Source organism: Triturus cristatus, chromosome 7, assembly GCF_964204655.1.
Source record: "Triturus cristatus chromosome 7, aTriCri1.1, whole genome shotgun sequence".
Lineage (NCBI taxonomy): Eukaryota > Metazoa > Chordata > Amphibia > Caudata > Salamandridae > Triturus > Triturus cristatus.
Window position 1 is genome coordinate 1411383786 of NC_140590.1, and position 22482 is coordinate 1411406267.

The 22482-nt window shown below is 43.2% G+C and overlaps 1 long non-coding RNA gene across 1 annotated transcript in view; it reads left to right on the forward strand.

Annotated features, from left to right (window-relative positions):
* The window catches only part of LOC146812127 (uncharacterized), a 375865-nt gene that overhangs the window by 117945 nt on the left and 235438 nt on the right, over positions 1-22482 (forward strand). The window contains exon 2 of the long non-coding RNA XR_014965869.1: positions 5579-5646. This is a non-coding gene — a long non-coding RNA (uncharacterized LOC146812127). The remainder of the gene's footprint in view (positions 1-5578; positions 5647-22482) is intronic.

A 22482-nucleotide genomic window follows, 5' to 3' on the forward strand; every position in this document is an offset into this window, starting at 1 on the left:
GTCGAGCCAGTCACTGCTGGAAAGAGGGGGCATTAGGATCTAGCCATGCTGAGGAAATACATAACCTAAAGATGGTCATAGCAATACTCATCAACCCCCTTCTTTCCTCGGACCTGCCACTCTCTTGGATTCCCAGTAGGATTAGGGCCATAGACATGTTTACTTCTAGCTTCAGTTTGTCCCGTAGAAATTCTTCAATCTGGCCTATTACCCCAGTAACGGCTTTACATGTTGCAAATACGTGAACTATATCGGCCTTATATAGGGAGCAGCGGTGGCATTGGGTCCCCTTTCCTGTTCCTCACTTTGCAATTTGGTCTGGTATGTAATATAGGAAGAAACACGTTTTATAAAACTGGACCTGTCGTTTGGCGGACATCAAGACATCCTGAGAATCTAAAACAGCTTGTTGAAATACATTATCTGTAATAACTAGCTTGACTTGTCATTTTTCTGAGATTTTGGCCAGATCTTCTATCTTTTATATTTAAAAGATTGTATACAGTACCAATACAGGGAGAGTTTCCTGCATTCATTTTTCTATTAGCTCATTCTTGGTCACTCTGCCTCCCCCTTTCCCCTTTTTCAAAAGAAAATCCCTTATTTGGAGAAACTTAAAAAATTCTCTGTAAGTGAGGCTAAACTTCCCTTTAAGCTCTTCAAAAGATATAAAACCCAGGGGTGTGTAAAAACAGCCTATTTTATCAATCCCACTCAGCCACCAGTTTGTCATACAGTAGTCATCAAAGATCCCAGGAAGGTTCACATTCCCCTTAAGAGGCGAATAAAAATGTAATTTTCCAACCCTAACAATCATCGGATAGGGGCTCAGGTTTAGAAAGCAGTCAAAATAGTCTTAATCCTAACCATTTTATAATATCCTAGCTCCAGTCGGCACCATAGACATCCCCAAGCCTCTGCCCCAATCAGTAATTCATATGTAGAGGGGCAGCCTTGCGTCCCCCCCCAGGATGATCACTAAGTAATATTGAATAATGCACAAGACATGTGGCCCAATAATATAACCTCAAGTTGAGAAGGGCAAGCCTCCATGCTCTAGTGGAAGTATTAGGAACTTTACAGCTCTTCTTGGTTTTGAATATGACCAGATAAATTGTGAGAATATATTCTTGAAATTTCGAACCATGGTTGTGGTTTCTCAGGTAAGATTATAGACAATGATTCTTTCTCTGATAAATGTTGGAAAATATTTTTCATTTCTCCTTGTTTGAATATCTCTCTTTATGAGTTTGTCATACCTCTAAGAATACAAATCTTCTCTCTTCCTCTTTCTCGCTTTCTTTTTTCTCTCTCTTCCATTCAACACTGTCAATGACGTCAACATACTTGGGGCCTCATTTATGAAAAGTGACGCATCGCTGCGAGAAAACAGCGATGCGTCACTTTTCAATGCACCCTCCTTGCGACACTAATGATGCATCATATTTACAATATGACGCATCATGTCGCAAGGAGTTACAGATACATAAGTATTTCTGACGTATCTGTAGGCGCAAAAATGACGCATTGCTGGAGTGTGTCACAACAGTGACGCAACTCCAGCAATGGGTCATTACTCAAGGGCAAGTCCCATGTGAAACGTGCCTGCATCAGTCTTACACCTGCCATGAGGCAGGCGTAAGTTATTGAAGCATTTGCGTCCTAGAAGTGGCACAGTGAAATCTTATAGATTTCACTGTGTCACTTATATTACCCTTTCTTGCGTTAGAACGCCCCCCCTGCATACATTATACCTGGCGCAGGTATGATGTGGCGCAGGGGTTTACAAAGTGATGCATCTACCTAGATGCGTCACTTTATAAATATGGTGCAATAAGGTGCATTTTTTATGCCGCTGGTGCGTCACAAAAAGTGACGCACCGGCGGCGCAAAAGTGACGCAAGTGCTCATAAATAAGCCCCTTGAACTCTAACCCACAGCACTGTATACACTGGAGTGTTTGATTCACATGTCATGTAAGCGTTTTTGTGCCAACTAACCATGAGTCACTGTGGCCTAGTGGGTAAGGGCTCTGACTCTTATTCCAAGGGTTATGTGTTCAAATCCTTGTGTTTCAATGGTTGTAGTTTCTGAGTTAAAATGATAGGCAATGATAATTTCTCTGATAAATGTAGGTAAATATTTTTCGTTTTACCTTCTTCTCTCTTTACAAGTATGTCTTACCCCAAAGACTACAAATCTTCTCTCACCCTCTGTCTCACTTTCTTTTTCTCTCTTTCTCCCTCTTTCTTTCCATTCAAGACTGTCAATGATGTCAATATAGGTGAACTCTAACTCATGGCATTGCATACAGTGGAGTGTTTGATTCAAATGTCATATAAATGTTTTTGAGCAGACTAATCATGAGTCACTGAGCCTAGTGTTGTAGGTCACAGGCTCTTACATCAAAGGTTATGTGTTCAACTCCTGGTGTTTGACTGGTTGTGAGTTATCAGTCAAAATTAAAGAGACTTCAATTTTCTTTGAGAAATGTTTTTCTTTTCACCTTATATGAAAATCTCTCTATGTGAGCTTGTCTTACCCCAAAGAATACAAATCTTCTCTCTCCCTCTGTCTCGCTTTCTTTCTTTCTCTCTCTCTCTCTCTCTCTCTCTCTCTATCCTTCCATTCAACACTGTCAATGATGTAAACATAGCTGAACTCTAACCCCCGGCACTGCATACAGTGGAGTGTTTCATTACAATGTCATACATACTTTTTCATTCACCCTCCTCATGAGTTCTTGTGGCCTGGTGATTAAGATCCCTGACGCTTATTCTAAAGGTTATGTGTTCAAATCCTTGTTTTTCAATGGTTGTGGTTTATGAACTAAAATTGTAGGCAATGGTACTTTCTATGATATATGTAAGAAAATATTTTTCATTTCTCCTTCTTTGAATATCTCTCTTTACACGTATGTCTTACCGCAAAGAATGCAAATCTTCTCCATACCTCTGCCCCGCTTTCTTTTTCTCTCTCTTTCCCTCCCTCCTTCCATTCAACATTGTCAATGGTGTCAAAATTGGTGTACTCTAACCCACGGCACTGCAGACACTGAAGTGTTTAATTCAAATGTCAGTTATATGTTTTTGTGCAAACTTCTCATGAGTCGCTTAGGCCTAGTGGTTAAGGTCGCAGACTCTTACTACAAAGGTTATATGTTCATATCCTTATGTTTTATTGTTTGTGAGTTCCCATTCAAAAATAATGGCAATTTTATTTTCTTTGATAAATGTTTTTCTTTTCTCCTTGTTTGAATATCTCTCTTTATGAGTTTGTCTTACCCCGAAGAATACAAATCTTCTCCCTCCCTCTGTCTCGCGTTCTTTTTCTCCCTCCCTCCTTCTTTCCTTCCATTCAACACTGTCAATTATGTCAACATAGGTGAACTTTAACCCACGGCACTGCATACACTGGCGTGTTTGATTCATATGATAGGTAGGGTCTTACTCAACTGATTAGGCAAATCAAGTTTACTTCAATAGTAATTTTGTGGGCAATTGTGTGACCTGATTGGTAAGAGTGTGAGAGACCTGATTAACAGGACAGCTCGAAAGGTTGGTATCAGGGTTCTTCAAGCCTTGTGGTTTTCTGAATCAGATGTAGGAGACTCAGATCAGACTGCACCCACTTTTCGTAATTCCAAGGTCTTTGGTTTTGCGGGACAGTATTCAGCAAAGTTAACCTCTTTTCCACAGTACAAACATAGATTCAATTTCTTTCTTTTGTCTTTTTTCTTCCTTCATCAAGAGGCCCAGAACTACCCTTATTTACATCGGTTCTACCCCATCGGACGCCCTATTGTCCGAGTCTGTCTTGTCTCCCCAAACCATAATAACTTTACTGTCAGTTGGGGACTTTACCCGCTTACATTTACCTAGTCGATGATCAATTTTGACCAACAAATCAATAAATTGAGAGCAATCTTTGGGGGTGATCAACTATCTGAGTAAGAACATCCTTTAAATAGTTCCTGAGCCCCCTATAGAAAAGAGAAAGGCCTTTTATCCTCCGGTGGTTGGTATCGGAAATTAAGCGATTGAAATTTGAGATGTATGTAAGGAGATCTTTATTCCCCTGTCTTAGATTGAGTAACTCATCCTCACTTCCCTGCATATAACTAGGCTTAGTGAAAATTCTTCTCATGTATTCCTTGAAAGTGTTAAAGTCGTGCAAAAACAGGTCATTCCTTTCTAAAAGGAGAACGGACCACTGGGAAACCAAATAAGAGATAACTCTCGAGGCATCATCAGTGAAAACTGCCGGCGGGCACAAGAATTTAAGCTGGCAATGATTTCTAAATATTGCTTATCACAAACTCTCACCTGAGAAGCGCTTGGGCACCGCTAAAGGCACCGGAGTGGAAGTCATCACAGTTATGTTTACTGGAACTCCCCAAAAACCTTGGAGAGGTGAGGAAGTTGTTCCCCCAGTTGGTGTTTACCCAACTATAGTGGGAAACCTGGTGGGGTGAATTAAGGGTTTAGTGGTCTTTGGGGTCCTTTCCCAAGTGGCCTCTCATGGCTTATATCGTGCACTACCCTCTGTAGGGATTGTTTTTCCTGCCATAAGGTGAGCACCTTAAATTGCAGACTAGCTAAGTCTCGAGCTAGATCCCTACTGTCGGGGCATCATCTGTCATGGTTTGGGGCCCTGTCACTTGACTGGGATATATCTTCGCTTAGGTAGAGCTAAATTTCGTGGGCTTGACTTTCTGTCAAGGCCAAAAATCCACTCGCTTGAACTGAAGGTCTCTGTGAAAGTGAAGGAAGTCCGCCCATGCTCCCTGAGATAAGTTCTCGAATAAGTCTGCATGTCCACCCAAGTCAAGGACTTGTCCTGAACAGTAAGTGGGATGAAAGAGAGAAGAGAAAGAACTCCCGCAGCTTCTTCCAGACCTGGACCTGGTCTCGGATTCTTAGCAAATGTCTTTTTGGCTGCCCTGGACTTTTCTGTGTGTGGGGTTAGGTGTGCAAGCTCTGGATGGATCTGCTACCGGGATCACTCTAAGAAATAGAAGGGTTACAGTATTAGACTTGAGAATATGATCAACTTGTTTCTCACATACAATGTTACATTCGTTTGGTATCTCATGCACAACTTACTAGCATTCTAATTCTGTAAGCTGTGGGTAAGAGCCCGAGTCTAGTGGGTGTTTCTTGGGCAGAAGGCAGATACAGCCGATGCCTATTGCCTAGAACAGAGGGTAGGATGATGGTTAGATGTTACTGGGGTATCTCCTTTCTCTACCACACATTAAACCCAATATTTGTCCTTTTCGCAGGGGTACCTGAATCAAACTTGTCTATTCTGGACAGCTCCACCACACTACTATGTGTTTAAATCTCAAGGACCACGCTGTCCATCACAAGTCTCTCATGTGCATTGCTAGTTGCCTTCACTAACCTTTATGGCCTTTGCTACCACTGGGTTGCATGGCCGCTCCCTTGTCTCACCACTTTCCAATGAGCTTTTAGTTGTCTTTCACTATCTTTATTGTTCAACGCGCGGTTGTGCCACTGTGCCCCTATGTTCTGAAAGGTTTATCAAGTAACTTATGCCTTTCTTGTCTTTTCAGGTGCCAGAAGAAACAGACGTCCCTGGATCCAGCGTCAGGAAAAGTGAAGCATGTCCGGAAGAATGCAGGTAAGTTTTGTGCTTGGAGTCAGTGGTGCGTAACCTCTTCTCTTTCTGAAGGGTGAAAGCCAAGCAAGGCTTTGGGGCTTCAGCATAGAATTTAAAGGACCGTGCCCAAGATGGCCATCATTCCTGAACTCTCGCGAAGGTTCGGGAGGGCGTGTCTCTCCTTGAAGGCGGCCTTTCTAAATAGTAGAGAATACAGGAACAGTGTTCCCAGGGACCCCTTGTGCAGCAGGCCCCATGGGAAACAGGTGATGAATGTTCTTAACAGTGGGCCCTAGGGGAATCATAACTCATAGGCCTAAATCTAATGTACTTGGATCCCAGGAGCCCCGAGGTACCCTTAGGGTTGTGTATCAAGTGCAACATAGTGATCACGAGCAGTGCATATAGCAGGGCCCAGAGCCCTGGGGGAGCCTAAGGGTTGTGTATCAAATGCAACAAAGTAGTCAGGAGCAATGCGTATAGCAGAGCCCAGAGCCCCGGCAGAAAACTCTATGGTGTGTGTCAATGTGCATAGGGTTGTGTATGAAAAGGCAGGGAACATACACCGCAGGCAGTGTGAGACATGACAAGAACAACGCAAAATTACAATGACACATTAGGTTTGTTCTTCCATTGGAATTGCTTTTAATCTCTTATTTTACTGTGACTCTATGTACGGAAATTGGGACCCCAAAACATGACATTACACACCTCTTGGGCGGTTTATCTCATTGACAATAGCTTTTTCCTCTACATTTTTTAACTATCTCTTATTCCGGTAATACCTGAGTGAACTCGTAAACCAATGAGAAGACAGAATGAAAACATCATCAATTCTACCTCTCAAAATCTTTAAATTTAGAAATCATGCCAGTGGAGATCAATTAACCCTAGTCTCCGACTAGAGGATAAAACTATGCCTACAAATGGAGGAGGTCAGCAACAACATAATAACTAAACTTCTTAACAGACACTGCACTGGGGGTCAATATGTGTGCAGTGGAGTACGAAAAATGATTGACATACCATAAGTTATAAGCACCAACACACCTCTCTCTCGTTATAGAGCAGGGGCATGGCTGCATTAAGAGGATAAGGCACAGAGGTAATGCTGTTTAAATGCATTTTTGTACTGGTATATCATTCAAGTAATACGCAAATGGTTTATTTATGTATGTATTTAATTATGGAAGTTTACATAGCACAAGCCAGGACCAATGTGCATCGGATGTTAAGTGTGAAGTTGATCTGGCAGAGATTTCTCTGTCAGAAAGGAATTGTAAGAGGAATCTAACTATTCAGATGATGGTGACACATCTGTTGTCACAGAGTCAAGGTATTTGACTATTGAGCAAGATGTGGAAGCTCCACTGGTAAAATGTACCTCAAGTGTACCCACAGTCCTTAACTCTGGTACCTGCTGGGTCCAGGGTGGAGGAGGAGCTGATGTGGCTTGCTTTGGGTGGGGTTCAACCTGTTCTACCTCCTTTTACTGGAGTTGCTGGTTGTTTTGTAACTACAGATAGCTTCACTTCAACTGATTATTTTAATATCTTCACAGATGATGGATTTCTCTACAAGATGGTTGTTCAAATGCTAGTCTGAACAATATTTGAGGGAGGACAGGCCTTAGCCCCATTCACGTGAACAATAGTAGACTTCAATGAATGTTAAAGAATTGAAGAAGTTTGAGAGTCTCACTCTTCTGATGGGCATTATGACCAAGCAAATAGTGTCCTCTTACTAGTCTCAACACCCTGTGTGGTGCACGCTACTGTTCTCAACTGCCATAATTAGAGATTGTTTTTTGCTTCTGCAGCACATGCAACATTTCAGTGATAAAACTCAGGGCCTTCCCAGAGACCATCCTTACTTTGATTGGCTATACAAAGTTAATCTTGTGCTAGATCAATTTGATAGGTGTTTCAAAGAAATTTAAACATCAGGAAAAAGACAAAGCTGTGGATGTGTCTTTGCTGTCATACAAAGGAAAGCTGCTGTTTAATTAACTGCGAATTGAATTACTATTGTAGTCAGCTGATTAGGTACCACTTCTACCATGGAGATAATAGATTACAGGTTCCCACAAGAATACTGATCCTTCTTTGACACCCACCCTGATATGAATCGACATTCAGGTCCTTCTCTTGCCAATTAGTAAGACTTTGAACATTGATCCTACGCCAGACACATTAACTGATCGTCTTGAATCCCCAGGTATTCCTTGTCCTGAAGAGACCCTATTATCCTATAGTGGGTCGAAACGTCTGCGACAATAAATAAGGATAGTCTTTAAGCACTAGAAAACGAATCTGGAAACTGAATCAGTATCTAAATACATCCTTTCCTTCCAATAACCCTTTGTAAATAAAGTTAAAAAAATGAAATAACATTTTGGTTATGGTCACTTCACTTTGGTCACATATGTCACAAATATATGCCAAATTATTTACTGTATATATACATGGTGTGTGTACCTTCTCTTTTTTTTAAATATACTAAAAATAACTCCTTTTTGCAAACATTTCTGTTAATAAACGGATAAATATGTTACTCGTTTCAGCTGAAGTGAGTGAAACCACTTAAACCTTGTGGCTACTATTGTTCTGATTTTGTGAATATCGAATGAAACTATTATTATTATTATTATTTAGGTTTTCTAAAGCGCGTAGTCACCCAAAAGGTATCCCAGCGCTGAACCTCTTACTCACAGGGGGGAGAGTCGGGAGAGAAAAGAGAAAATAGCTCAGGGAAAGAGTAGGGTTTTGAGAGATTTTCTGAATCTCAGGAGATTTGGTTCTGCTCTGATGCTCAGGGGGAGTGCGTTCCATTTTTTTCCCGTGTTGACCGAGAAACGGCGGCCACCTACACGGGCTTTCTTTACCTTGGGGATCGTGATGAAGTTTCCATGTTCGGAACGAAGAGCTCTCGTGGGTCTATAGGGTTTGATCCAGTTATTTAGGATTGGGGGGCCCGAGTTGTGAAGTACCTTGTGGGCCAGACAAAGGGCCTTGAAAGTTACCCTTTCCCTGATGGGGAGCCAACTAAAAATTCAGAATAGATTTTGTTATCCTATACTTATCTCTTCGTTTTAGGATTGAAGCCTTGCGAGAACATATACTTGCTCAAGTTTAATTCTCTTAAGAATGATTTTCTTGTGAACAATTGTTGAAAGCTATATAGTTTTGTGTGTAGAGGTTTACTGGGGGTGTGTTTATACAAGCTGATGGTGACTGGAAGAGTGTCAGTGTGGTTGGTGCTTTGGTCATGTGGCTTATGAATGTGATCGGCCCTTGAATGGTGGTGATATGTTGATATGATTGTTGTGTGTGACCAATGCCTGGTGGTATAAATGGGACTGTTTATGGCATGAGAAAGGCATATAAATGGACTGTAAAATGCCTGGTGCCTTAAGGCTCTATGGCTCACCTCCAGTGGTCAGGGCTTTAATATTTTGATGCTGTTATTAGTATTTGCACTTTTACCCTAGCAGTACTGAAGGTGTTAAAACCAACCCGTATGAGACTGTACTTGAGTAGTGGATGTCCTCTGAGAAAACCGACCAAATCAGACATTTCTGAAAACTGGACAGCCTGGAGAGGTCAGGGTACTGTGGCTTGCATGGATCCCATGACATTTTTTTTTACCAACAAAGCCATTCAAACCTGAACTTTTGCTAAAAGTACTAATTTTGTCACCATTTCTGTGAAAGACAGCTCCTGAATCCTTCAGTGGAGGCCAAACCAAGGCCCAAAATCAACAGCTATCTACCCACAAAAAAGGGGTGGTTCTGAATGGAAAAATTGATCAGTCATGTTGAATTTTGGGCCCTTTCCTGTTGAGGGCACTAGGTCTACACACGCAAGTGGTCTACTATTTCTATTGGAAGACATGTGGAAACAATGGGTGGCAGGACATTTGTGGATCCCTGCAACTTTCAGAACTCTCCCTCATGGAAATGAGAGGAAAATGTGTATTTTAACTAAAGTTTGATGTTTGCTAGGTCCTCTAGGTAAACAACCCACATAAAATCAATGTAAGTCACACCACTCTGGACTCACCTGAGTATGTAGTTTTCAGAAATGTTGGGTTTTATATGTTTTCATGGGTGATGGGCGGTTCCATGCCCACAATTCACACCTACCCACATTGCAAAAAATGGTTGGTTTGAGTGGAAAGGTTTGATCTGTCCATGTTGCACTTTGGGCACTTTCCTGTTGCGGATGTCAGGCCCAGCCACACAAGTAGAGTACCGTTTTTATTAAGCGAATAGTAGAACATTGTTCAACTACAACCTGGACTTCTCTACATTAGTGGCTTCCAAATGTAAGCCAGAGTGCAAGAAAGAAAACATTTATCAAAAAAGCCCTCTGATTCACATGATTACCTAGGTAACCACAAATTCAGCAGTGTACAAATAACCATTGTTTGTACTCTCGGTATCTTGTGTATATTTCAGAAATACATAGATTTCCTTCATACCCATTTTTCATTAATTATTTTATCATATAAACTGCCATATATTCGGTGCATCAGTGCACAATGAAAAATCAATACAAGATGCAGCTCAGTTGTTGGCTCTGGGTATTGCATGTTTTTGGAGAACCTACAAACCCTATATAGCCCTGTGACCGGTATATTGGTTTTGTGAATCAGCCAGTGTGACCAAAAAATTCTATATGAGTACGTGGTCCCAAATGTCTGTTTCTTCTTACTAATTTTCATCATTTTCTTATTTCAACAATTAATTTATTTGGGAAACCCTTGGGGGATCAACACAAATTACCCCAAGCTCAATTCAGAATTATTTCTGCTTTTCAGAAATACATAGCTTTTTGGGCTCACCCATGAGCTTCACACCTGTTTCTACCACAAAATTGACTGTCTCTTAGAAAAATGCAAAAATGGTGAGCTTTTTCTTTATGCAACTCTGCTTGTTCATGAAAGCTAGCAAGGTGAAAATCCTAGCAAAGTAAGAAAAAACTAAATTCTAGCAAATTACCTTCTTCTCATTTCCCCCTAAACACAATTGTCCAGCAGAGAGCAGCAGAGAACCGCAGAAGCGGCGAGCGAGTGAGCGAGCGAGTGTCAGAGCACCAGAGCACCTGAGAGCCGCGGAAGTCGAAGCGGTGAGAGAGCAGAGCCCGGTCGAGCTGCAGACCTATCCCGACCGGGTGCCTGACCCCCCCGGACCTCGAACCCCCGAGGCGGCGCAGCATCCGAACGAAAACAGCTCTAGACGTGAGCAAGCTCAACCTCCACCGAGCTCGCACCTGAAGCTACGTAGGGGCGGAGACAGTGTACGGGAGCTCTGTTGCTCTGAAGCTCTGGCCCCGGATCAGCCGCATCATCGGAAGAATCTCTGCGGCTACCTGGCTACCTGCCTGCCCGCCAGCACCCGCACTGAACCCTGACCCCTGACGGCATCAAGGGAGTCTCGGTGGATTGCCAGGATCAGGCACAAGCCTATTGTCTCATAAAAAAAGAGCCAAGCGCAAGGTATCTGCCCGACTCACTGAGTCACTGAGTCACTGAGTCCTGAGCTAGGACCCGGCGACTTGTGATCCGCGCATCGGGATTGCACCCACTGCACCCACTGCCCTCCAGTAAGTACAGCCAGCCCGCCCAGCAGCAGCAAGAGGTGAGGAGAGGAGCAGAGCTGATACCTACTAATTCACTGGTTCTGACCCAGCCAACGCTCCCCTGACCCTAGTCCCCCCCAGGAAACCTAGGGGGGAGCTAGAGCAGGTTGGAGACCCCGAAGACGCGACGCGATGTACGGCAGGCAGGCAATCTAGGAAAACTGCAGAGAACCACAGAGAGCCACCAGCAGCGATCCAGCGAGCTAGCAGGAACAGCCGGGATAGCCCGGAAAGGGGTAGCAGGACAGCAGGTAAGCCGCGAATCGTGAACTGAGAGCTGTGAGGGGAGGCATCGGGGGAGAGAGGACCAGTCCCCGGACCAGGACCCAGGACCCGGGCTGAGGTTGAGCAGTTGAGCAATTCAGCCCACAGAGGCCCCCACAGGGAACGGATAGCTTTGAGTCGCCAAATAATAAGAGCACAGGAAAGCATAAGCGGCGACCGCAGAAGGCAGGTCAGCAGAGCAGTAAAAACGTGGACAGTCCACCAGTAGCAATCAAAAGTAACACAAGCCACAGGGAAGGAGCGCCAAGAGTCGAAAAGGAGCCCAACAAGGCACAAAAGCAAGGGTAAAGGACAACAGAAGCACCGGCGCAGATTATTAGTTGACTGAACAGGACAACGCATACAATAGGACAACATGAGGTCAGGAAGAGAAAGAAAACCCCCAACTAAGCAAACAGCAAAGAACAAAAGGAAAAACACATCCTCAAGCGTAGGACCATTAACAAAAAACAAACGTCTATCCAATAGCTCCAACGACATAGACTTACAAGGGAGTCTTAACACTAAAATTGACTCCTTCACAGATGAAAAACAATCAATAGAGACAGACCAAACCAAGACCTTAACTTCCGATCTACCACTAACAAAAAAAACGAGAAAGAGACAGGATCTAATCAACTTTGCAGGTCAGCATTCAACAACTAAATATGATTTCCAACCAAAAATTTACACCAAATTCACCTTTCTAAAGAACCCGGGAAATGAGATTTACTCATCAAACTATACCGCAACAGGTTTGCAAACCCCATTGCAACCCGCTGACGCAAGTAAACCTTTGCCCCAAGCCTATAATCAAACTGTAGTCGAACTACATAAGCCTCCAAGTCTAAGGGAGAATAAAGATCAAATTATTGACAAAACCGGGGTGAGAGAAGAACTGGAACCAGACGACATTAACCTATCGCCGAACGAAGGCGTAACTATACCAGGTGACTTCAATCCAGCCCCGTTAACGGAAGGTCAAATCCAGGAACCAATTGCACCCCGTAAAACGCAAAAAGATGCCACACCAGGCAAACTTGTTTCAGAGCTGGACGACTCACCAGGACCTCCTGGCAACCGAACCCCAAATAGAGAGATCTCCCCAACTCAACTTCCAACTCTCAGCTCCGCACCTACAGAGATAACGGCCAAGCTGTATGCAAAAAAAGACTCAGAAACCAATCCCTCCAGCGCCCACGAAGTTTGTTTTGAGTCAGAATTAAATTACCCCTTTGACAACAAGGGTCAAGTTCCTGAGGAAAAAGTAACACGCCCAAAAAATTCCTCCCCCATCAAAGCAACAAGGGACTCATTCTTCTCGGAAAAAGATATGACCTTCCTGGTAACACAAGAATGGAACGATCTAGTGGCCGCTTATAACGCAAAACAACCCGCGAACCGTTCAAGTACTGAGAGCTTACACCAGTCCCCAGAAGGGACAAGAGATCCCACTGACATCTTCTGGACAACTTTACTTAATACAATACAACTATCATCCACAGCCCTCCAGTATCAATCAGACAAATTAGACTTACAACTGATAGTTTTACACAAGCTGGCGGAGGCTACAACGGGGATCGAAAGAAAACTCGCCGATCTTAACGGCCTTATCAAAAGAGGACAAGAGTCAGCAAAACTGACTCAAATTGAAAGAACTAATTGCGTATGCTCACCGATAATCGACAAACTATCTTCATTACCAACGATGCTAGGAAATCTCTTGGAGGATATAAAATCAACAACAACAAAGCCATCAACAAACAATGCAAGGTTGGAAAGCCCATTAGACATAATTCTAACTGTACAAGAAAACGACTTAGTCGGCGCCACACAGCAACGGCTCCAGCAGCCAAACCTCGCAAAAACAACAGAAGCGACCTCAGACAACAACTCTGCAAAATGTCAAGTAGACCTAGTGCAGGATCTAAAAAACGCGCGCACCCGAAGAAAACAAATAAGGAAGGGTAGGTATAATAAACCAGCTAACCAACCGCCCACACAAGAGATCGACCCGGTAACCCCACCAAAGGTGCAGGATCAGCCGGGAGCTACATCCCAACTTATGGAATACAAAAATCCCTCACCTCAACAGATAAATCAATCAGTTAAAGAGTCTCCATCCAAAACAAGAATAGGAATTTTGACCATTACAAACAACGAAACCAGGGAACAAGCAGGGCAGGAGTTACAGTGCCACCCAAGATCTCCATCCCACAAGACCAATAAGGGCTATAGCGCACGCCAAGCAGAGGAACCACCAGCGGACCCAGAAGCCGGCAAATATACCCAAGAGGAATCTGAAATCTCTAGAACATCGGCCACAGTAATCGCTCACCCAACAAACAGTACACATCTCACTACACAGTCAAAAACCAAAGAACTGAAAGGCAACTTGCAAGCAGACATCACAATAGTAGAAGATAGCAGCACAACCAAAGAATCAAAACATAGCACAAGAACAATCCATAGCTCAAAATTACCTAAAACCCAGAGTTTACAAGAGAACCACACAACTAATCAACAATCACACCAGGAATCGCGGCCCCCAAGTGAATCTGAATCTGATATAATACTTTTTATACCCGAATTTAAATCTAGGGGAAGAGCAGATACCCTAAATAGGGGTAATATACTGAAGTTAATTAATTCAATCGACAAATTAAAAAGTATAAACACCCTCGACTTGCTCGCCATCGAATTCCATCCAGCCCAATCGCCCAATGGAAATGAAACAACGAAGACCTTCTGGACAACTAACAATGTTGTTAACCAAATAATGCAGGAAACAAGCAGATTCTCCCATTGGGGAATCAAACTCCAAGCAGTAAAAAGGCTAGCATATCCTACTCCGCTACTCGAAGAAAGCCACCGGGAACGCCATCAAAATGTCAAATCGATTTTGAAAGGTGCTCTCAGTCGATCGCCGGGAGCAGGAAACCACCAAACTAATCTTCAACGACTAAGCTCTAATCAACCAGCTCTATGCAGAACAACTATAACACGGACCGTAAATTGACATATAGCACCAGCACCAACTACCAATTTAGGAGATACCTCAAGATCAAATCTTAAAATTTGTAGCTGGAACATAAACGGTCTCATGGACAAACTAGAGGACCCCGAAATAATAAATTATTTTAACACCTTCGACTTGATACTCCTACAGGAAACATGGGAGACAAACGAAATATCACTACAAGGCTATACAAGTCAATCACACCCGGCAACCAGTAGCTCCCCATTTGGACACAGGTCAGGAGGATTGGCAATATTCGCTTCAATAACAACAATAGGTACAATAAAAACAATTACAGTAAACCTAACTCCACCAAACGCGATACAGGTATTATCATTAACACTTACATCCAACTCAACCACCAAAGAGCTATACATCGTCAATCTATATATACATCCAAAGCACAGACACCCCGGTTCAACGGAATTCGTCAAAGTACTAACAAAATTAATGGAAGACAGGGATATGGAAAAGACGTTTATAGCAGGCGACTTTAACCTTCATCTCTTTGGCGACAAAACAACAGACGATATGACCAAGGAAATGGACAAAGCTTGGGATATTCCAAGTCAATCTTTCCCGACCCGAAGCAAACCTACAAAAACAGCTTCCCAACTGTTGAAAGAGCTAGAGCAATTAAACTTGAGAGTACTCAACGGTCGCCACGAAGAGGACATTCCACCGGCACCAACATTCTTCTCCTCAACAATCACCTCATACCTAGACTATATGTTGGTGACTCTTCCACTTTACGAGAAAATAAGTAAATTTAGAATAGGAGAAGGCTCTCAAAGCGACCACCTTCCTTTGGAAGCCAATCTGAGCTTGACTTGTGAAAACAAAGCAGAGGTGCAAAAAAGCCAAACTGGCATAGATTACACAGTAAACTACAGACGAATAAGGTGTAAAACGTCAGAGATTGAGAAGTTAGCGGCCAGCGCAAAAGCCATCATACACCTAACACCCAGCCCACATTTTAATTTAACCAACACCTGGGCAAATTTTACACAGACATTGGGAGCTAAACATGGGACTGAACTAAAAACCCACAAAGGACACAACACACGGTCAATCCTCGGAAAAATAACAACGCCAGAGATAAAAAACATAAAACGAGGTATAACAAAGATCCTCAAGCGACTCCGGAAAGACCCCAACACCGATACCCTACAACAGGAGCTTCGTACTCAAAAAGCTCAACTAAAAAAGAAAATTTGGGCAAGGAAAAGACAACTGAACGAGGACCTCTGGGTAAAAATCGCCTACAGTTCTAAACAAAAGAACAGCTCTAATTTCTGGAAAATAATCCATAATCTTCAGCACCCGGGCCACAAAGGAATAGACTCTAATATATCAGAATCTGACTGGGCCAATTTTCTAGAAGCTCACTTCAATACAGTTGCTCTGGAAGAGGAGACTTCCATCGGCGATGATCGGCCTGACGATACGTATCTGAACCTAGAAAAGGTTAGCACATCCACTAAAGTAGAAAATTCACTTTACATGAATAAGTCAACTCACCAACCAGCACAAAAGGAGTTCAGAGAACAACCATCACCATCTGATCTAATAGAGTATAAGGAGGATACCCATTATCCAGAAATAGCAGACAGAATCATATCCCAAATATCTAAAGGTAAAACAGAGGGAGCCCCCGGTCCAAACGGGATACCGCCAATATTGTACAAAAACGATGCAGCATTTTGGAGCAAAATTCTAGCACCAGTCTTCTGTGAAATTAGAACAACAACTATAATTCCACCATCTTGGAAAGGATCAATCATAAGCCCGATCTACAAAAAGGGGGCCAGGAATGATCCTAGAAGCTATCGCCTGATAGCACTTATCGACACCGAGGCGAAATACTACGCGGGCCTAATTCTGGAGGACTTAACAGCTTGGGCAACTGGAAAAAACATCATCACAGTAACCCAAACCGGGTTCCGAAGTGGCCATGGAACTACAACAAACATCATGGCGCTAACCCTTTTGATAGAAGCGGCGAAAACCACCAAAACCTCCCTATTTCTAAGCTTCATCGATTACTCCGCCGCCTTCGATAACGTAGACCGGCACAAGCTTTGGCAGAAACTGGATAAATGGGGACTTCCAGGACCGCTTTTACAGCAGTTGGTAGAGCTCCACACCAATACTTGGGTCAGGATCAAACTAGGTTCTGGGAGGCTTCTTTCCAGAAAAATACAGACCAACAAGGGGCTGAAACAAGGCTGCGTCTTGGCCCCAATGTTATTTAATCTTTTTCTAGCAGATCTTCCAAGAGAGCTTACAACAATTACATCTCATGCACCACGGTTAGGCGACATATTATTGTCTAACCTCCTTTACGCCGATGACTTGGTCCTCATCAGCCGGTCCCCTATTGGCCTTCAACATCTTCTAGACAAAACAAACGAATTCTCCAAAGTCAATTCATTAACAATCAACCTAAACAAAACCAAAATAATGTCAATAAATTATCATAAAAAAAGGAAATGCCTATGGCGTTTGGATAGTCAGAAACTAGAGCAGGTACTAACCTACAAATATTTAGGCATCATATTAGACTGCAATGGATCCTTTAAACAGCAATTAGAAGCCATTCGTCGGAAGGGCACAACCTTCTCCATGTCGATAAAGCCACTCCAGAAAGCCCTTCCAGACCGGTCCCTCGGCCCTCTCTTGCAGGTAATAAAAGCTCGCTTACAACCAATGCTTACCTATGGCTTCGAATCAATGCAAGGCAAAGACGCAACAACATTGGATAACATCATCAGCCGTGCATATAGGGTAATATTCCACCTTACAACTTACTCGTCACCAGCTCAAATTCGCCTAGAGTTCGGCCTACAAAAACAAACAGTGGAGAGAAGAGGCGCATACATAAAAAGCTGGTGGAAAATTAGAAAAGCTGAACAAGGAACACTAAATGCACATCTCTGGATTGAACTGATAAAACGAGACAAATCCCCAGCAAGGACCTATTTAACGGAATCACTGGCCATCTTGGGTCTAACAGAACTGTGGGAATCTCCAACCGATGCCGGTACCTTCAAAAGAGTGGTAACCAAAGTTACCAAGGCGATCTCACTGAAAGAGGACAAGGCAACTTTAGCCAAGAGAGAGCATGGATGGGGAGTTTTGAAAGATTACACAACTCTAAAACCACAACAGTACCTAATAACGGGTCTCACACACAAAACAAAAAACAAGTTCCTTAACCTCCGCCTAGGAAACATACCCATTATGCCACACTTAGCACCCTGGAAGAGGGATAAAACAAAAATTCTTTGCAGACTATGCCTCTCTGGCAAGGAGGACCTAATACACATTATCTGTATTTGTAAAAACCTTTTGGACATAAGGCGTTCCCTGCTCCGGACCCTTTGGAACCAGAGGAGGATAACCAGCTGCAGACAGGCCGTGTTGCTCTGTTTTAACCCCACGGAAACTCAATTAAATTGCAGAACAACAAAATTTTTTGAAATAGTTGCGGACAGACTCAAAGAAAAAACCGGACACCAATAGACTCAAACTAAGACTTTTAAAAAATCTTTTAAAGACCTCAAATACGCTGATATTCTCCTTTTAATCGGTTGTTTTAAATCTAAACTTTTTAACAATGAAACTATGCTATTAAATGTTGTGAGTTTTTATTAACTGTGCAATAAACAAATCTAAAACCCTAAACACACAAAATGTAGGTTTATTTTGGATATTTTCTCGGTTCCCTCCAGAAGAATCTTCAAACACTGGGTACCTTCAAAATACCCATGATGTTGGAAAAAACAGACGCTAATTTGGCATGATTACCTTTTGTAGAAAAAAATTAGGACGGTTTAACAGCAAATGACGTCACCCATCCAAAAAATGGTTTAGCACTGTGGGGAAAGGGTAGCAGCCAACAGGCTAATGTATTTTGTTTGTGTGTATTGTAATTAAACCCATCAGTGTATATATATATATAATCAAGACAGTATAAAATGAGTCACACAAATATGTGTGTCGATGTCACTCCTCTTGATCCGAGAGTATTTTTGAAAACACTCTCCCACCCGGGCGGGAGGGGCCTCATCCGGGCATGGCTCGCTGCCTCGGGGGCTACCAAGTTTCACCTGTTGAGGGACATTACCATTGCTATAGAAATTCAAGCAAAATACAATCTCCTCGGATCAAGAGGAGTGACTTCGACACACATATTTGTGTGACTCGTTTTATACTGTCTTGGTATGCTATTTGATCTGATCGTGCATAAGAAATTTCATGTCAAGCAAAGGTTTTGAGTACAGCAAAGCCCTGAAGAAGTGCGCATAAGGATGAAACGCGTCGGCGATCTTGAGTTTTAAGATTTTGAAAAAAGAATAAAGAATTTACTCACCTACAATCAAAATCTATCAGTGTCTTTTGGGGAAGATCTTGACATATTGTTTATCTGTTTTATTGCATTTGTGGATAATAAGTACGCTGCATTCATACATAATTTACATGCTTTAGTGCTGGGCCACCCTTTGCTTAATCTGTCCAAATGGCATCTGTGCCATTTTTCTGGGACATATGAAGATCATGTTCCAGGCCCCTTTACACCAATCAATGAAGTCATAGACTTTGCCTAGATAGGGTATTTTAACTGGTGCAGGATCTTTAGCCTTGATCCTCCTTCCTTTTGAAATTTTTGTACAAGTGCATTAACAATAGTAAGGGAGCTGTGATGCTTCGCACAATGGGCGGGGTCAAAGGCATGACTAAACACCTAAATATTCTGCTACTTTTTTAATTCTTTCACATTTTCACATAACTACAAATAAAGTAATGAACTATCATATTGTACATTTTGAAACTTTTATTAGGGAAAGCACTGCAGAGGTCTGTGTGTGACCAGAGAGTCACAGAAATGAAACCTGGTTGTAGAATAGTAGCTTGTGTATTTTTAGTGCTACAAGATCCCAGTCTGTGACAGAAAGCACTGTGAATACTTAAGTCATTATTTTAAACTTGTTTTACACACATTATAAGATAAGCTGCTACAAAATGTGTAAAAAGTTTAAGATAAAGTGCTTCCAAAATAAAAAATAATTAAAATACTCAGACTGTATGTAGTACAATTTTTGTATGACTGTCTTTTAACAGCACACACTTCACTGCTTAGATGGTAACTCCCTTGCAATACCACTCAAAAAGAATTCATCTTTGTCATCAGGAAGCTTCAAGTGATTTGGCTTCCAAACAGTCTTTATATTTGCAGATTGACCAGTTGCACACATTTACATTTCTTTCAGGCAAGCAGGCACCCTTGCAAGGCTTGTTTAGCTGTCTGCCCCTCCCTCAGAATCACAGCACAGGAAACACAGGGAAGGGAGAGGATGTGGCCTAACGGTCAGAGCTGTTGACTCTGGTGCTGGGGAACCAGGTTTCAGCCTTGGCGTCAGCTCAGCATCCTGTGTTTCTGAGCAATTCACTTCATCTCCCCGTGCCTACCAAAAAGGAATGTGTCGTTGTGTAATGTAACTGGTGCTCATGTAAAGCGCTCCAATACCTTCAGATCAAGTTTGCGCATAAAGTTCTGCAAAAAAAAAAAACTCCCTGCCTTACACTTCAGCTAAAGCATTCAAACTGTCAGAACCGTCCCATGGTGGTTGTCTTTCCACAAAAAGCAGGGGAACTGTTTTTCTTAAATTAAAAAAGTATGGGCACATTGTGCCCCTCAGATCCCAGCCGCTTTTATCACTTCTGATAACATTACTCCAAGTCCAGGTCTTCTTTACCCCAGTCCAATGACCTGCCCTTTCAATTTACCTTGTCTCCTGTCGTTTCCAAGGCGGATATTCCCAGACTTTGCAAGATGGGTTGGGAATTTTAATAGTATGCACACAACGGGACATTTCCTCCTCCCCAAATTCCTTCCCCTTACCGCCTGCTACGCCCAAGAACACTCGGAATCAGGACATGTTGTCTACGGTGTAGCCTTTTACTCACATCAATCAAAGTGAATCATCATAGACCATTACCAAATAAAAGTATCCTTCTTGGATATATAAGAACTATTCACAGCATCACACTTTATCTGCATCAACATGTCAACGGCAGTAAGGAATTTAGGTACGACATTACACTTTAACATTTATCTCGGCCGTACACTACAACAACTTGGCCGTACATTTCTAACTTATACTTTAACTTTTACCTCGGCCGTACACAAGATCTTGGCCATACATTTTAACATGGCCGTCTAGGCCGCCAATCTCCCACTCGGCTGCGCACATTGCGCCGGCAGGCCCCAACGCGCTACAGCCAACAGTTACATTACTTGACATCCAGGGCACCGCATACCGCACCGGTCCACTGGGGTACCTGAACACAGGCATCTTCCCCACAATCCCCAACTCGGCTGCGCGTATTGCGCCGGCAGGCCCCAATGCGCTACAGCCAACAGTTACCTTACTTGACATCCAGGGCACCGCATACCGCACTAGCCCACCGGGGCACCTGAACACAGGCATCCTCCCCAAGATTCTATACGTGGAGGGTTAGGGCAGTAGAGCCCAGGACTACCGGCAGGCCAGTCCGTCCTCCCCGCCTACCCACTGCACTCGTGGAATCTACCCCTTCCAGGGGTCCATCGAATGGCTGTATCTCCATTGTTGTGCATCCCCCTTTGTTGTATACTGTTAGTGCACCGCCACATGATGCCTTGGCCTTCTCCCGGGTGGGTGGGTGGACGACGCTCCTGGAGCCAGGCTGTGGTCCAGGGAGACAAAGAGAATAAAACCCCTGGAGCACAATCTTAAATATCTCTGCTAAGTTTAGTTTCTGATAAGTTTTATTTTTCCACACCGCCAGCCCTTCATTATCCAGCCAGCCCCACCTCCTTCTCTCATCCACAGAGGAGGCTCAGCTCTGCGGCGCAACTAAGGGCGCCCCTCCCCTAGTCGTGGGGGCCGCCTGTTCAGGATAGAGAGAGGAGCAGCTATAGAAGAGGGACCAAGCACTGGACCTTTCAAGGCTAGACTTCCACAAGAATTCACTATGTTGTTAAGGGGCATTGGATTGCCTGCCTCATGGGTTTTCACCCTCATGCTATAGTGGCTGTGATCGGAAAGACTGGACTAAGAAGTAATTTCCTTTATGCTCTGGCTGGCTGACTGGTACAAATGTAATGCAACGTTGTAACGTAAGAGTAAATAAAATGAGCATTTAATAATTGGGGCATTTGTATCAACTGACCACAACTTTGGCACCAGTCAGTCATCCTACGACAAACCGAGCCCTACAACATCCACAGTTTTAATACATTTGGGCACTTTAAAAACTCAGGGCCTCATTTACAATCTTTGACGCAGGGCAGCACAGCAAACCTTCCTGCTGCACTGCCCTGCGTCAAAAGAAAAGGGCAGGAATGCACCCCATCTATCGATGTGGCCCATTCCTGTCCATTCCCTTTGCAATGGCGCACAAATGGCTGCCAGGCGCCAACTCACTTGTGCCACGGTGTAAGCGCGTCTGCCTTTTAGGGATGATTGTTTTGGTGCAGTACGACACACCTTCCTGCACAAAAACAATTGACGAAGGTGATGACCACTTTCTATGTGTGCTGCAGAATGCAACACAGGTAGAAAGAGGACAAAACGAGGAGAAATGTTGTTATTTTCCCTCTTTGCGCCTGCCCTACGCCACCTACGACCCATTCCCAGGTTTACGAGTCTTCTAAATCTGGAAATATGTCAAAGGCCATGGGTGTTATGTTGTAAAGGAAGATACAGAGTCCATCTGTACATGTAGGTTACTTCTTTATTGGTAACTTGGTTCCAGCATAAGTGGTCAGGATAGTAGGATAAGGTAGATGGTACAAAGATAGCCCCACCAGGAGCAAGCTCCTTTCAGCTCAGCCTGAGTAGACCAACTGACAATCTCACCCAGAGAGGCACCCAGGCATTCTAT